The 14,112-nt window shown below is 39.6% G+C and overlaps 1 protein-coding gene across 1 annotated transcript in view; it reads right to left on the reverse strand.

Annotated features, from left to right (window-relative positions):
* rassf7a (Ras association domain family member 7a) overlaps positions 1–11,269 on the reverse strand; it is a 52,685-nt gene extending 41,416 nt beyond the window's left edge. Inside the window, exons 1-2 of the mRNA XM_058075850.1 lie at positions 11,139–11,269; positions 8,652–8,748 (exon numbers count right to left, since the gene is read on the reverse strand). The gene's annotated coding sequence lies outside the window, so the exon portion shown is untranslated. The remainder of the gene's footprint in view (positions 1–8,651; positions 8,749–11,138) is intronic.
* Between the last annotated feature and the right edge of the window lie 2,843 nt (positions 11,270–14,112).

Consider the following 14,112-nt stretch of genomic DNA (forward strand, 5'->3'; position numbering starts at 1 on the left):
ATATATATATAATAGAAGCCCAAGAAACAGTTCATCCCATAACAAATGATATACTACGCATTGGTGAGCAATCCATAACTCAGCAAGAAGTAAGTGTGAAGAAGGCTCTTTCAGAGTGACTGACTGTTTTGGTGTGGCAGGGGTTAAAAAGGTTCTGAGGAGAGTAGCAGGGAGAAGGGAATGCATGCTGATAGTGTCTTTGTTGGCCTTTATGCACCATGGATGAATAGCATTAACTTGCAGCTACGCTTTGCTTCTTCCCATCATCTCATTTGAGACCCCCACGCTAACCCCCACGTTTTCTATGTATTCAACTTTTCACAAGCTAGCCAAGCCTGGATGGTAAATGAACTGGCATCAGACAACAGCAAACCTGTTTTTGGAAAACAACAAAAAGTTCTGAAAACTGATGGCATTTTTTATTTTTTTTTCCCCAAGCCAGCAAAGCGAGGTAGTGATGTTTATGTGCCTCAGTATAGCAGGGCTGTCTCATTATGGTTAGACCATGGACAATGCTTCTGTTGTGTAGCTATGCCTTGTGTATCATTAGGACTTTCAGCAGGGAGGGTAATTACACTGCTCAAATGTAAATAAAGTGCATCCAACATCGAGAACAAACAAAAACTTCCCAGAATACGATTCATGTCTTGGAAGAAAATGTATTGCATAATATCTCTTGCATAAAAACAATTTCAAGGTAAATCAGAGGGCATGAAGATGGAATGGAAATTTAAAAAATAAGGTATGTATAGTGTAAAGTGGCTAATCAATGTCCCTACTGACAAGCTATGTACAACAATCATTCAAAGTGGCTGTAATCAAACCATAACAAAAACAACCTAACCTTGATCCATATGTCTGAACTAACTAAAGACTAATGTCCAACCTTCCATTTTTGTCCCACATCAAAAGCAGTTGCCAAACAATTCCTCCAAAACAATTTGAGGACTTTCAATCAGTTTTTGGATGCACCGGAGCGCAGACACAGCACTCGTAAAAGTTACAACCTCCTCACCGCCTGAGCAAAATATGCAATTCTGTTAGATTTTAAATTCGACACAATTGACCACCATCAAATTCTAATCAAAAGATTAAAACATGCCCTCTGCATTAAAGGAAATGAATTAAAATGGTTTCAATCCTGTTTACTAGACTGCCTGCAGTTTGTATCTGTTGGTAATACAAAAAAAAAATCTATAACCTAAAGGTCAGATTTGGCATCCCACAGGGTTCCGCGCTCAGACCTGTAATGTTCAGCCTTTATTGTCCATATTTTTCTTTTTTTTTTTTAAATATGCAAAAACGGTATTTTAAACAATAATTCACACATGGCTCAAATGACCGAAGTATTAAAAGTATCTATTTTGATTTGAGAATCAATTTTACAGCATCTAAAGATATTGGAAAAATCAATATTTGAGTATCTGCCACTATGTTTGAGGGGGAAAAAACATTTTATTTTCATATTTTTCTGTGTGTTTTAGCCTCTCATCCACATGCAAATTGAGGTTTTTGGGTCTATTTATTTTAAGTAAGAGTAAACCCAAAACTCACCTTTTTGCTACAGTAGTTACGGCTGACCCCCTTTCTTCTGATATGCTGATACCGATCAAGGAGACGCCTCCCGGTACATTGGACTAAGATAAAAACTCTTGTTTTCTCACTTGATTTACCACATATGCCTATATTACTGTTTTTTTTCTATCTTAACCCAACCAGTTGAGACAGAAGGCTGCTCCACAGAGCCTGGGTTCTGTTTAAGGTTTCTTCCCCAGAGAGAGTTTTTCCTTGTCTCCGTCACCAAGTGCTTGCTCATGTGGGGTTCAGTTGCTTTCTCTTATCATTTATGAGGCGCGTGATAGACCTACCTCTTGTGTAAAGCGCCTTGAGATAACATTTGTTGGGATTTGGCGCCACATGCAATAAATAAAATGGTACTGAAATTAAATGCGACTCACATGGACACAATAGCAGCACAATGAATGTACACTATTTTGGGGAAGTGTTGTACAGTAAACACAACAGTGATTGTATCCCTTCTACTTTTACAGACACGTTTAAATATTTGCATTTTCAGGCTCAAAAAACATCTTTGTTATGTACACTATTCCTTACGTTCAATTTCAGTTAAAGACAGTCCTTTAGAAAGCAATGAAGATTTTGGCTATGCATGTTCTCTACACAGAACCAGTCCAGACAAGCTTTACGTCCACTGAAAACAGGTGTACCTTTCACACGGGCAGGTGCTGCATATTTGAGTAGCTGTATACAAACGTGACTTAAAGAGTTGAAGTTTGACCTGGATTTGTATCAATATAGATCAGGGGTCAGCAACCCGCGGCTCCAGAGCCGCATGTGGCTCTCCAGCCTCTTTGTTGCGGCTCCCTTTGCAATGTTTGAATATTTTTTAGCACCCGTGTGGTGAAAATGCACGTCTTTGTTATGAGTTTACAAAAATCCAACTTTGTGTGAGACCATGAATGCATCCTGACTGAGTTCTGACTGGTGACTGAATGAGCAGACAGGATGCTATCCAGTTCTCTCTGACAGGTTAACATGAAGGGAAATGAGTAATACTTTGAGTTATTTGAGTTATTAATTATTATTAATGAGTTATTTGACAATTCTAAAAAATAAATTAGAGCTCATTTAAAAACAAAAGTTTATCTCCAGTACTAGCAAGAGTACTCCAACTCGTCTTTTTTTTTTCCCTCCAATGTTGTTTTAAACATACAACGTTTTGCGGCTCCAGGCTATTTTTCTTTAGTGGGCAAGTGGGTGAAATGGCTCTTTTCATAGTAAAGGTTGCCGACCCCTGATATAGATAGAACGCTATTTAGCAATCACATTATTCAAATTTGTATGCATATGTCTATGCAATAGAACTCATAATTGAAATTGTATTCTACATCTTCTATGTGCAACGTTTCCAGTACTAAAACACTTCTGAGTCGTCTGACCACATATGGGAAGTACGGTTATTGTCATCCATTAAACAAAAGAAGAGAAATAAACATAAGAGAAGTAAACACAGGTTTTCAAATAATGCATAGATAATGTGACATGTCCCCAATTTCGGTGAATGTCTACTCATAAGGGCCCGATAAATTATATTTTTTCACTAATTGTTTTTTTTTTCAAATTCTGTTTTTTTTTTTACAATTTTTTATTGTATTTTATTGTTTTATTGTATTTTTTATTGTATTTATGTATTTTACCTTGTGTTCTTATTATTATATTATATATTGTACTTTTTGGGCTTGTCAATAAAATGTCTGTTAAATGCAAAAGCCTTACAATTATTGATGTAATCATTGCAGACACGGCTGTACAGTCATATCTTGTTTATCGAGTTCAATTGGTTCCAGACCCAACCACGATAAATGAATTTCCTTGAAGTAGCATTCAATATTAATGAACAAAATATATTTTTGTAGTTACAGCATTAAAAAAAATCTGATTAATACTTTCTAAATACGTTTTTAGTGAGCCCTATAAACATGAAATAACACCCCTATAAGTCACCAGTAAACTATTATTTTTTTGTTTACACCACAACATATACTGTATATGTAAGACACATTCACAGCTAACATAGCAAGCTACCAAGCTAACTTGTTAGCCTCTCCAATTTATTCCGACTAAACTTAAAAAAAGTGTTTCAAACGGAAGAGGGGAAGATGGACAAAGTAGAAAGCCAGAAACCACTTCCACAACAAATGGGAGGAGAACTTTTTTCACTATTTTTTTCACTATATTTCACCAGTCAGCTACAAAACAGAGACCATTTATTAATATTTTTAAAAACTGCAATACAGTGAGGGGGGCAATGATTAAGCAGCTGTGTAGCCAAGGGCGACTGCAGCTTTGTTAACTTTTCAATTGGGATGTCAGCCTGTGCAGAAATTGCTAGAAAATCCTCAATCCTACTGTTTCTACGTGTTTTCCCCACACAAAGATTCCTTCTCCGCATCGTGTCGGCATTTCATGATGTAAATTTTACATTACATTACATTTTATTAGCAAATTCCGTGATTCTGCAAACGCGTAAATCATGGGTCCTTACTAATATTGTAGGATTGCAATCACAGTGACAAGAAAATGAAGGTACTGGCCCGTGTTGGGGGTAGAACTGCTGACTTAATGATCTAAACACAAACAACAGCAAGTGGAAAGGCACTAGATGGACAGGAAATGTGGGTTAGAGGCCTCAGAGCTGTCAGGTGGTAACAGGTCAGGGGTCAGAGGTGGACAAAAGCTTCTAAGCCCCACACAGAGCAAGGCGGAGGCCCCCGGACGTTCTCATTGACTGTCTGTCTCCATTTACCTCCACCCCTTTCATGCATTAGTGCACTTGTTTGAAATTGCGTTCTTGCATCAATTTGTCTAGTCTACATAAGTCTGCTTTTCCTTTTGTGGTTGTTCAGCATTATCAGTCTTCTGTCCATTTACTCCGTACATTGTTTACAATACGGTTGCCACTGAGTGTCTGGGGAATAGGACTAACCAAACACCTGCAGGAACAACAGCAGTTAAAAGCTTTCTCTGCAACAACCTCGTCATCCCTTTTCCTGTGTGGTTTATCAGATCAAAGTTGTTTAAGTGAGAAAGCCCTTTGTAGCTCCAATCTATGCACTACTATATATATATACTATATACACACACAGAAAAATCTACTGTATATGCCCACATACACACAGACATGATGACAAGACTGCATAATAGACTTGGATGGCTCTAATCATATCATCCCAACAACAGAAGCTCTATTTTCAAGCAGAGAATTTATGCAAAAGAGATTCACACCAACTGCAAGCTTAAAGACCTGTTGAATTTTAAAGAGTCCATCACCACCTTCATCAGAGTTGGAGTGCGTGCCGGAGTGGGAATATGCGTGAGACTGAATTAATGATGTGTGTGTGTGTGTGTTGGCAGATATACTAGATTACTAATCAGCTCTTCATACGAGGGCCATATGTGCGTGGGTGTGTGCATCCCTCATACGTCATATGCCATGCATGCATATCATGCATCAGCAGATATGTTAGGATTGGATGGTCGGCTGTGGTGACTCACATTTCAGTGGTCGTGTTTGTTGACTTTATGAACATAAAGTGACTTAACACTGTATAAAATTATGTAGGGTTAGGATTCATACTGTATACAAGCACTAGCTGTAGTGTAGTACCTCGACTGTACACCATGAGAATTTTGTGCGCTGGTCACCAATCAGATTAGTGAGTTTAAGGGGTCTTTTTGGAGTCCCTTGAGGCAGTACTAGAGAGTGTTCCCTCTGGGATTCATCACTCACATTGGTAATGAGTGAGACCTGGAAAGGCATGATTGGGAGGCACGCCCCCCCCAGATCTGAACCTGAGTGGTGCTTTGTTATTGGAAATCTGTCTTCATAACAGATTGTTCATAACGAAGACGGTGTCAAGCAAAAGGGTGCCCTTGGTACCAGGATGCCCTGGACTTGGTCGTCATGCCGTCGGATATGCGGCCTCATATTTTGGACACTCGGGTAAAGAGTGGGGTGGAGATGTCAACCGATCACCTGGTGGCGAGCTGGCTGGTCCTGGCAGATCCAAACACATTGTGAGGGTCTGCTGAGAACATCCGTCAGAGTCCCCTGTCAGAAGGAGCTTAAACTTCCTCCTCCGGGTGGAATAGGTGAGCTTCAATCGGATTCCAAGGGAGGAAGTGGATACTGAGTCCGAGTGGACCATGTTCCGTGCCACCATTGTCGAGGTTGCTCATTGGAGCTGTGGACGTAAGGTGGTCGGTGCCTGTCATGGCAGTAATCCCAGAACCCACTAGCAGTCGTCAGTGAAGGATGCCATCGACCTGAGGAAGGAATCCTATCGGACATTTTTGGCCAAAAGAATTCTTGAGGCAACTAACCGGCAAGTGGATTGCGAACACGGAAGGAGTTTTGGGGAGGCCACGGCAAACGACTACCAGATGGCTTATCTGGACCACCATGTACTGTATGGTGGGGATGGCGTGCTGCCGACCTTAACTTGACATGTTATGGATCGGTGGAAGGAATAACACAAAGACCTCCTGAATCCCAAAGGCATGTCTTCCAGTAACAAAGCAGTACCCGGGGACTCCACGGTGGGTTCTCCTATCTCTGGGGCTGAGGTTGCTGAGGTGATCAAAAACCTCCTGGGCGGCGAATAGAAGCCGGCCGTAGTTACTTGAGGTTAGCACCGCAGTTGTAGGTAGTCTTCTGTGTCATGACCCCCGTCCCCATGTGATAACCCCACTGTCAGTTCAGTCTTGGTGCCCCTTTGATGTCAAGTTGTGGCCCGCAAAACACGATTCAGTGGGTAGTCGATGAGTTTGACATCCCTGAAGTATCCCTAAAGTATATACTGAAGTTAGTAAAGGCACCTTCTGCATCACTTTGGGTGACAACGACTTGTGATTGGTGGAAAAAAAAGGAAGTGTGCATTGGTACAGGACGTTGCTTTATCGGACTTGTGCATTGTTTTAGAACCTGTTATGGTTTGACTGTAACATTTTTGTATCATTGTTAAGACGCCACTGTGTCAACACACCATGCACTCCACTGTTTTAAGCTCTGCGGCGACATTCTCTTTGCATCTCCAGGATAGCATTCTGACTGAAGATAGATTTAGATTGCAGATGGCTTGTATTTTGTCTCATTCACTCCAAAGAACATTAGATTAGATAGAGCTTTATTGATCCCCCTGGGCATGTGTCCTCAGGGAAATTAAGGATTATTAAATTAGGAAAATTAAGTTCCACACTGCCGACATGTTTTTGTACCATTCAAAATATTGGAAGCTGCGTTGATAGCCCGTTTATGTCACATTTTCTTGTTTGTTCTTGTTTATTCTGATTATTGTCTAAGTGTGGGCTGCACAGTGGTTGAGTGGTTAGTGCGTAGACCTCACAGCTAGGAAACCAGGGTTCAATTCCACCCTCGGCCATCTCTGTGTGGAGTTTGCATGTTCTCCCCGTGCATGCGTGTGTTTTCTCCAGATACTCCGGTTTCCTCCCACATTCCAAAAACATGCTAGGTTAATTAGCGACTCCAAATTGTCCATAGGTATGAATGTGAGTGTGAATGGTTGTTTGTCTATATGTGCCCTGTGAAATATTGATTACAACCCTGCTTTCTGACCAACAAGAACCAGCAAACATATCCCATCAAAACACAATTCTTAACCAGAATCAGTGCCTTTCAACACAGGCTTTTTTTATGCAACAGATGCTGATACAAGGGTCAAGTGTTCACCGAGCAGAAGCTCCTTCATGTCATCAGATAAAAGTGCACCTGAGGGAAAAAGGCAGGGAGTGTGCATCCAGCGTTGCCATAGAAACCGAAAACCAAAGCAGCCATCTAGTTGGTGGAAGCCTAAGAAGGGGAGCGGCGAGGGTACCACTTCAGGATGGTTACCATGCCAAAGAAATCCACTGCAAGTGTTTTGATTCCCAAACACAACACACGAGGGGCTTCCAATAAAGAGCAATAACTGCAATTGTAAATACTTAATGGTATCATGTACTTTATCATGTTATTCAATGAGGTCAGTGTCCAAAGCTTGTAGCACATTTTAAAAATTAAAAAACAAAAAACAGCCAAAAATTGAGAAATATGTTAAAATATCCAGAACATATCAAAGTGGCCCTGTATATTCTTTGGTTTTTCACTTTGCAGCCCCTAAAGGAAAAAGTTTGGGCACCCCTGATTTAGGTCAAGCTAAGTTTTAGAACGCTCTGCCACAGCAGAACAAATGGATTTGTCCCAAACACAAATTTTATCACCCTTTAGGAATAAAATTGTTATCTTAATAATTACCATACACATTTTACATTTTTTAAAAGGACATCTTGAGTTCATTAGCGCATCCAAAAGTCCAAAATATGAATGTTGCACAACTAATCCAATTGTTGTTATGTTATTTGAACATGCATCAGATTACAATTGAGTGCATCACATAATCAGTTCACAGTTCCACATGTCGAAAAGGAGTAGGAAGAAGCAAAGCAAATCATACCCCTCCATCTGGTACTTTTATAATCAGTAACTGTTACATTTGTTCACTTCCTGCTTTCCTAATATAGTTTTTTTTATTAAAAAATGTTTACATTTTTTTTTAAATGTTTAAAAAATGTTTTAAATTTTTTTTTAATTTTTTTGTCATGTAATATGACCATCCAATGACATAATGGGTACTATAGTGCGTGTCAATATAGTGATATATATAGCACATCATGACTGGTTCAAGACTCTTCATCCTTGTATTTAGCAAACATCAACTGCTTGTATTGTTTCTTGAATTGGCTCATCATTTTTGAGATCCTTACTCAATCCATTCCATAGTTTGATTCCACATACTGAAATGCTAAGGCTTTTTAACATAGTCCTAGCATAGAAGTGTTTCAAATTTAGTTCATCCCTGAGATCATATTTTTCCTATATATGTTGTTCTACAAACCCAATGCTTAGTACAACTTTATTGTATAAAAAAACAATGATAATTCATGAATAAAGCAATACTGCTGTAAAATAACCCTGATCTGTTTTCAGTTGACTGACATTTCAAACTAATGGAGACAATAAGTTTAACTTCACAAGAAACCAAACACAAGTGTCCCGTTATTATTTCACTCACCTTTCAGCCTGACTGTCTCCGTGAGTGTCTGCCCGGCGAAAAAGGAGAAGCGGAAGAGACAACTACCGAGGACGTGTGCCACCTGATCCACCAGCGCCTACGGAAGAGACAGACGGACATGCTCACAGCAGTGCAGAGGGGAGGGGAGCGGCTGCAGAGCAAAGTGAAGCACCGCCGCCATTCCCCGTCACCCTGGCAACTGACGCTCTTTCAAAGAAATCATCCAATAGCAAACACGGGCGATTGTTTTCAGACAAAAAGTCACATGACTCCTCCTACACCACTCCCCAAATTGCAGAGTTGGGAAAGAAGGGGGGGGGACAAGCATTGTGGTGTTTGTGGGTGGGGAGCGTAGACAAGGAAAAACTCCAAAAAAAGATTATTGTTACCAAAGCTTGCACAATGCGACACAAATAGTGCAGTTTTAGAAAGAAATGGAGTGCAGAATGAAAAGAAGTAAAACTATTGGCTATGTGTGCTCAATCATAAATAAAAAAATAAAAAAAAATATGAGAAAAAACAACCAATTTACTTATTTATGCGTCTTTTATTGACAATGTAGTTGCAGCTAGGCATAAAATAGCTAAGTTAACGGTGCTCAATTAAGCATTTAAAGCGACAGTACTCCCCACCAGGCTGCATGGTGGACAAGTGGTTAGTGTGCAGACCTCACAGCTAGGAGACCCGAGTTCGATTCCACCCTCGGTCATCTCTATGTGGAGTTTGCATGTTCTCACCGTGCATGAGTGGGTTTTCTCCGGGTACTCCGGGTTCCTCCCACATTCCAAAAACATGCTAGGTTAATTAGCAACTCCAAATTGTCAATAGGTATGAATGTGAGTGTGAATGGTTGTTTGTCTATATGTGCCCTGTGATTGGCTGGCGACCAGTCCAGATGTGTACCCCGCCTCTCGCTCGAAGACAGCTGGGATAGGCTCCAGCACCTCCTGCCACCATGAATTAATGAATGTAAACACATGGGGCTGCGCCGCGGTTGAGTGATTAGCACGCAGGCCTCACAGCTAGAAGACCCGAGTTCAATTCCTCGGCCATCTCTGTGTGGAGTTTGCATGTTCTCCGGGTACTCCGGTTTCCTCCCACATTCCAAAAACATGCTAGGTTAATTAGCGACTCCAAATTGTCCATTGGTATGAATGTGAGTGTGAATGGTTGTTTGTCTATATGTGCCCTGTGATTGGCTAGCGATTGACGGCCTCTCGCTCGAAGACAGCTGGGATAGGCTCCAGCACCTCCCGCCACCCTCATGAGGATAAGCGGTATTCAACTTCCAAGGTTCTGTGCCACCACGGAAAATTTGTGCATGACAAGGTTTGCGCTCAGCTGCAACGTCTTTTTTGGACTTAAACCAAAAATACTGCCACACAACCAACATCACTCCTAATCATTGCTAATTTAATACATTAACACACTCACCTTCTGTGACTAGCGTATCTTGGCTTATTCCCAGGGTTGTAAAAAACAAATCCTATCAGAACATCGACAGAACGTACTGTACTTCCTCTGCAATATAATTGTGCAATTACCTCAAAGCCAGTGCAATATTGCACTTCAACTTTAGCAGGCAACTGAAGGGTGCAATCACATCTTTTGTATGAATGTGATCAGAAAGCAACAACTATCTTAAGCACTACGCGTATAAATTACCACAACCATAGTGATGAAAAAGCTAAAAATGTAACGCAATAAATTGAAAAAAAAACCACAACTGTCTGTCAACTTGACAAAAAAAAGAAAGAAAAATCCTACTCAATGAATAAATCCCGCATAATGAAACATCTGCTGAGGACATATTCACGACGGGCGATGGGTGTTTGACGTGGGCAAGAAACCATGACAACAAGTCACCAAGGGTGAGTCAGGAGCAGATGAGAAATGTGGGAAGTCATAATAAAAATAATAACAGAAGCAAATATAATAAGCCCAAGGGAGACAAGTGGATGTGAGACTGAAACAAATGACAATAATACACGTCCAATTGCAGTTGGTAGCAGTCATGTACTTACTGCAATGCAACTTTTCAATATGGATGGAATCAATATGAGTTTATTGTCATGTGTGTTAATACATCAGCAAAATAAACCACTGAAACTCACTAAAATTAATGGGCATGAATATTAGAAATGTATCATAATTGTAGTTGCAGACCTGTTTTCTGAACTGCATCATCTTGGGTTCTGCTTCTAATATTTTGGTGACCTAGTTTAGCGTCATGAAAATTAGCACACCAGCCACTTATGTTTGCGCATTAACGAGGTTAAACAAACACCGGCTTCCGTCACAGGCAAATGTTAAATCAACACAATAAAAGTATCATACATTTTTGCCGAACAAATGACTTAGTCAAATGAGTTTGTTTAAAGTTTTTTATCAAAGTCAGCAGGTGCACCAACTTGTTGCAACACCGCGGGGGGGAAAAAAACAGTTTGTGTATTTCACGCAACAAAACAATTTGGAAATAGAACTTACATGTAACGTCAAGCAGCCGTGGAGTTTTGTGAGACACAATTAAGACGCTGGCAAACGACATTTGTCACACAGACAGTCCATTGTTGTCAAAACTGTTCTGGAGAAATACATTTCCGGTCAGTATTTCAAAGTAAAAGCTTAGTGGTGAGGATGTTATAGTTAATTTAGAACGTCACACGGTAACAAGCCGGAAACAGTTGGAAGAAACCAATCTTAGCCCTAAAAGTTGAAGTTGTTCATTTATTACCACTTTATAATAGGGAGTGTGCTGGAAAAAGTGAAGAATAAAGGAATAATAACATTTTATGAGTAAATAACTAGAGAACATATAATAGAGCAAGCATACGCATATTGTGTTTACTTCATAATAAAGTCAAGATAAATGATGTTAGACCAGGGGTCTCAAACTCAATTTACCCTGGGGCCCTAGGGTCTGAAGAAAATCAATCAGTAATAAATAAATATAAGACCCTCGTGAGGAAAAGCGGTAGAAAATGAATGAATGAATAATAATAAAAGGGCAAATAATAAAAACTTAAGAAACCACATATAGTTGGTGGTTAGACAAATTCTTTTTTTCTGATTAAAATGAACAAAGCATTATTAGAGCCCTGTAGACATGACAAAACACGACTATAGTCACATTTATACTCTTTTTATTTACAACATATTGCGCAACTGCAGGGTCTTGAGACACATGCTAACTCGCAAACTGGACTAGCGACCTAAACGGTAGCCTTCAAGCTATTTCCTTTAAACTTAAATAGCCAAAAACTTACCACTTCCACACGGATAGGGAGGATAACTATTAACAGTTATTTAACCTTTAACATGAACATTAATCAAATGTAATATTTTTTTCTGGGTACATGATACCATACAGCATCCATATCAAACTTGCGCGGGCCGCACTAACATTAAACTTTCATATCAAAGCGGGGGCCTTAAACTAGTGTCCTGCGGGCCACATTTGGCCCGCGGGCCGCATGTTTGAGACCCCTGTGTTAGACTGTTTCTCAGCATTCTGCTTGCTTCATTCATACATTTTCTATGCCGCTTAATCCTATGCTGGAGCCGATCCCAGATGACCTCGGACTGGTCGCCAGACAACAACACTCTAGATTAATCACTCTGGATTAATCTAACATGCATGTTTTTAAACATGTTGGAGGAAACCCTAAGAAAACCCCCACACACGGGGAGATGCCCAAATGGGGAGTCAAACCCAGATCTTCGGACTGTGCTGCCGACATGCTAACCACTTCACCACCACGCAGCCCTGCATTCTGCCTTTTGTTATTTACATTATTAAGGTTTGTGGAATAAATTTTAATACATTAACTCAATTACAAGACATTAAAAAATAATGTTTTCTCATACAATGTGTTCTTCCCCTACAATGTACATTAAGATTAGTAGGGGTGGAACCCTACACATTTTTGTCCAATTTTGAAAAAAATTACTTCTTTCTGAGATGTTTTCACACTTGCAATAGCGTCAAAATAAAAGGACTTCAGCACCGTCCGTCATATTGCTGTCAACGGAATGTTCCTCCTGAATAGAATTGGTGGTTTTGTATTCATCACTGTACAAACAGCATTTACAGAACTTGTCTAAACTCATACTGAAAGTATTTCCAGGTATTGCAAAGGTACAGTTCCTGAATAAAAGTGACTCATCCCAAGTCAAAACAAGGACATGTCCTAAGGCGATAAAACATTCCATCGGCGTCTATGGTATGAACCATGAGCGTACAGTACAGTATTTCATTCACACTCTTTAGCTTAGTGCGGTTATGAACGGGATTGCGTCATCAGAATGTAATATACATGTTTTTAAGGTATCGTAGACTAAATTAAGTAGAGGTGTATGCACAAAAGATATAACAGTACTGCACATACATGAGCACAAGAACAGGATAACAATACTACTAATATTGCGGATTTCATAAAACAACAGATGGAATGATACAGCACTCTACAAGAAGCAATGAAGTCTGTAAAATTAAATATTTTTTTTAAAATCCAAAAATTGTTACAACTATAACTATAATGAAAATGGTAATATTAATAATGATTATAATAATTGTGGGGCGGCACGGTGGTCTAGGGGTTAGCGCACAGACCTCACAGCTAGGAGACCAGGGTTCAATTCCACCCTCGGGCATCTCTGTGTGGAGTTTGCATGTTCTCCCCGTGCATGCGTGGGTTTTCTCCGGGTACTCCGGTTTCCTCCCACATTCCAAAACATGCTAGGTTAATTGGCCACTTAATTGGCCACTAGGTATGAATGTGAGTGTGAATGGTTGTTTGTCTATATGTGCCCTGTGATTGGCTGGCGACCAGTCTAGAGTGTACCCCGCCTTACGCCCGAAGACAGCTGGGATAGGCTCCAGCACCCCCCGCGACCCTCGTGAGGAAAAGCGGTAGAAAATGAATGAATGAATGAATAATAATGGTGCTAATAATAACAACAATAATAATGGTAATAATGATAAAGATTAGAACAATAATAATAACAATATTACAATGATAATAATAACAGGGGAAACAAGACTGTGGCATGAACATGATTATATCTTGCAAAAAGGGGTCGGCATTTATAAGCCTACTACTTTTGGGCTTGTGATCAGATAGTTGAATACAAATGTAAATAATAGAAAGTTATATTTTGATTGATGTAAGAAATGCACTGTAATGTTTCATATATTTGCCCAAATAAAATAAAAATAATAATAATATATCATTAAAAATATATTCCAATCACTTGTTTGTAGGAGTGGATAATATACCTAAAATATTACAGTAAAATACCTGACATGTCGCTGGATGGGGTGTTAAATATTCTATAAATATTTTATAAATATATTAAATATATATTCCTATGAATTACTGAATAACGAGCTTAAGCACAACATGTTCAAATAGCACAAATGTTCATTTTAACTGCACAAAACAGTGCTAAAAAAAGGCTC

The sequence above is a fragment of the Doryrhamphus excisus genome, chromosome 6, assembly GCF_030265055.1.
Source record: "Doryrhamphus excisus isolate RoL2022-K1 chromosome 6, RoL_Dexc_1.0, whole genome shotgun sequence".
Classification (NCBI taxonomy): domain Eukaryota; kingdom Metazoa; phylum Chordata; class Actinopteri; order Syngnathiformes; family Syngnathidae; genus Doryrhamphus; species Doryrhamphus excisus.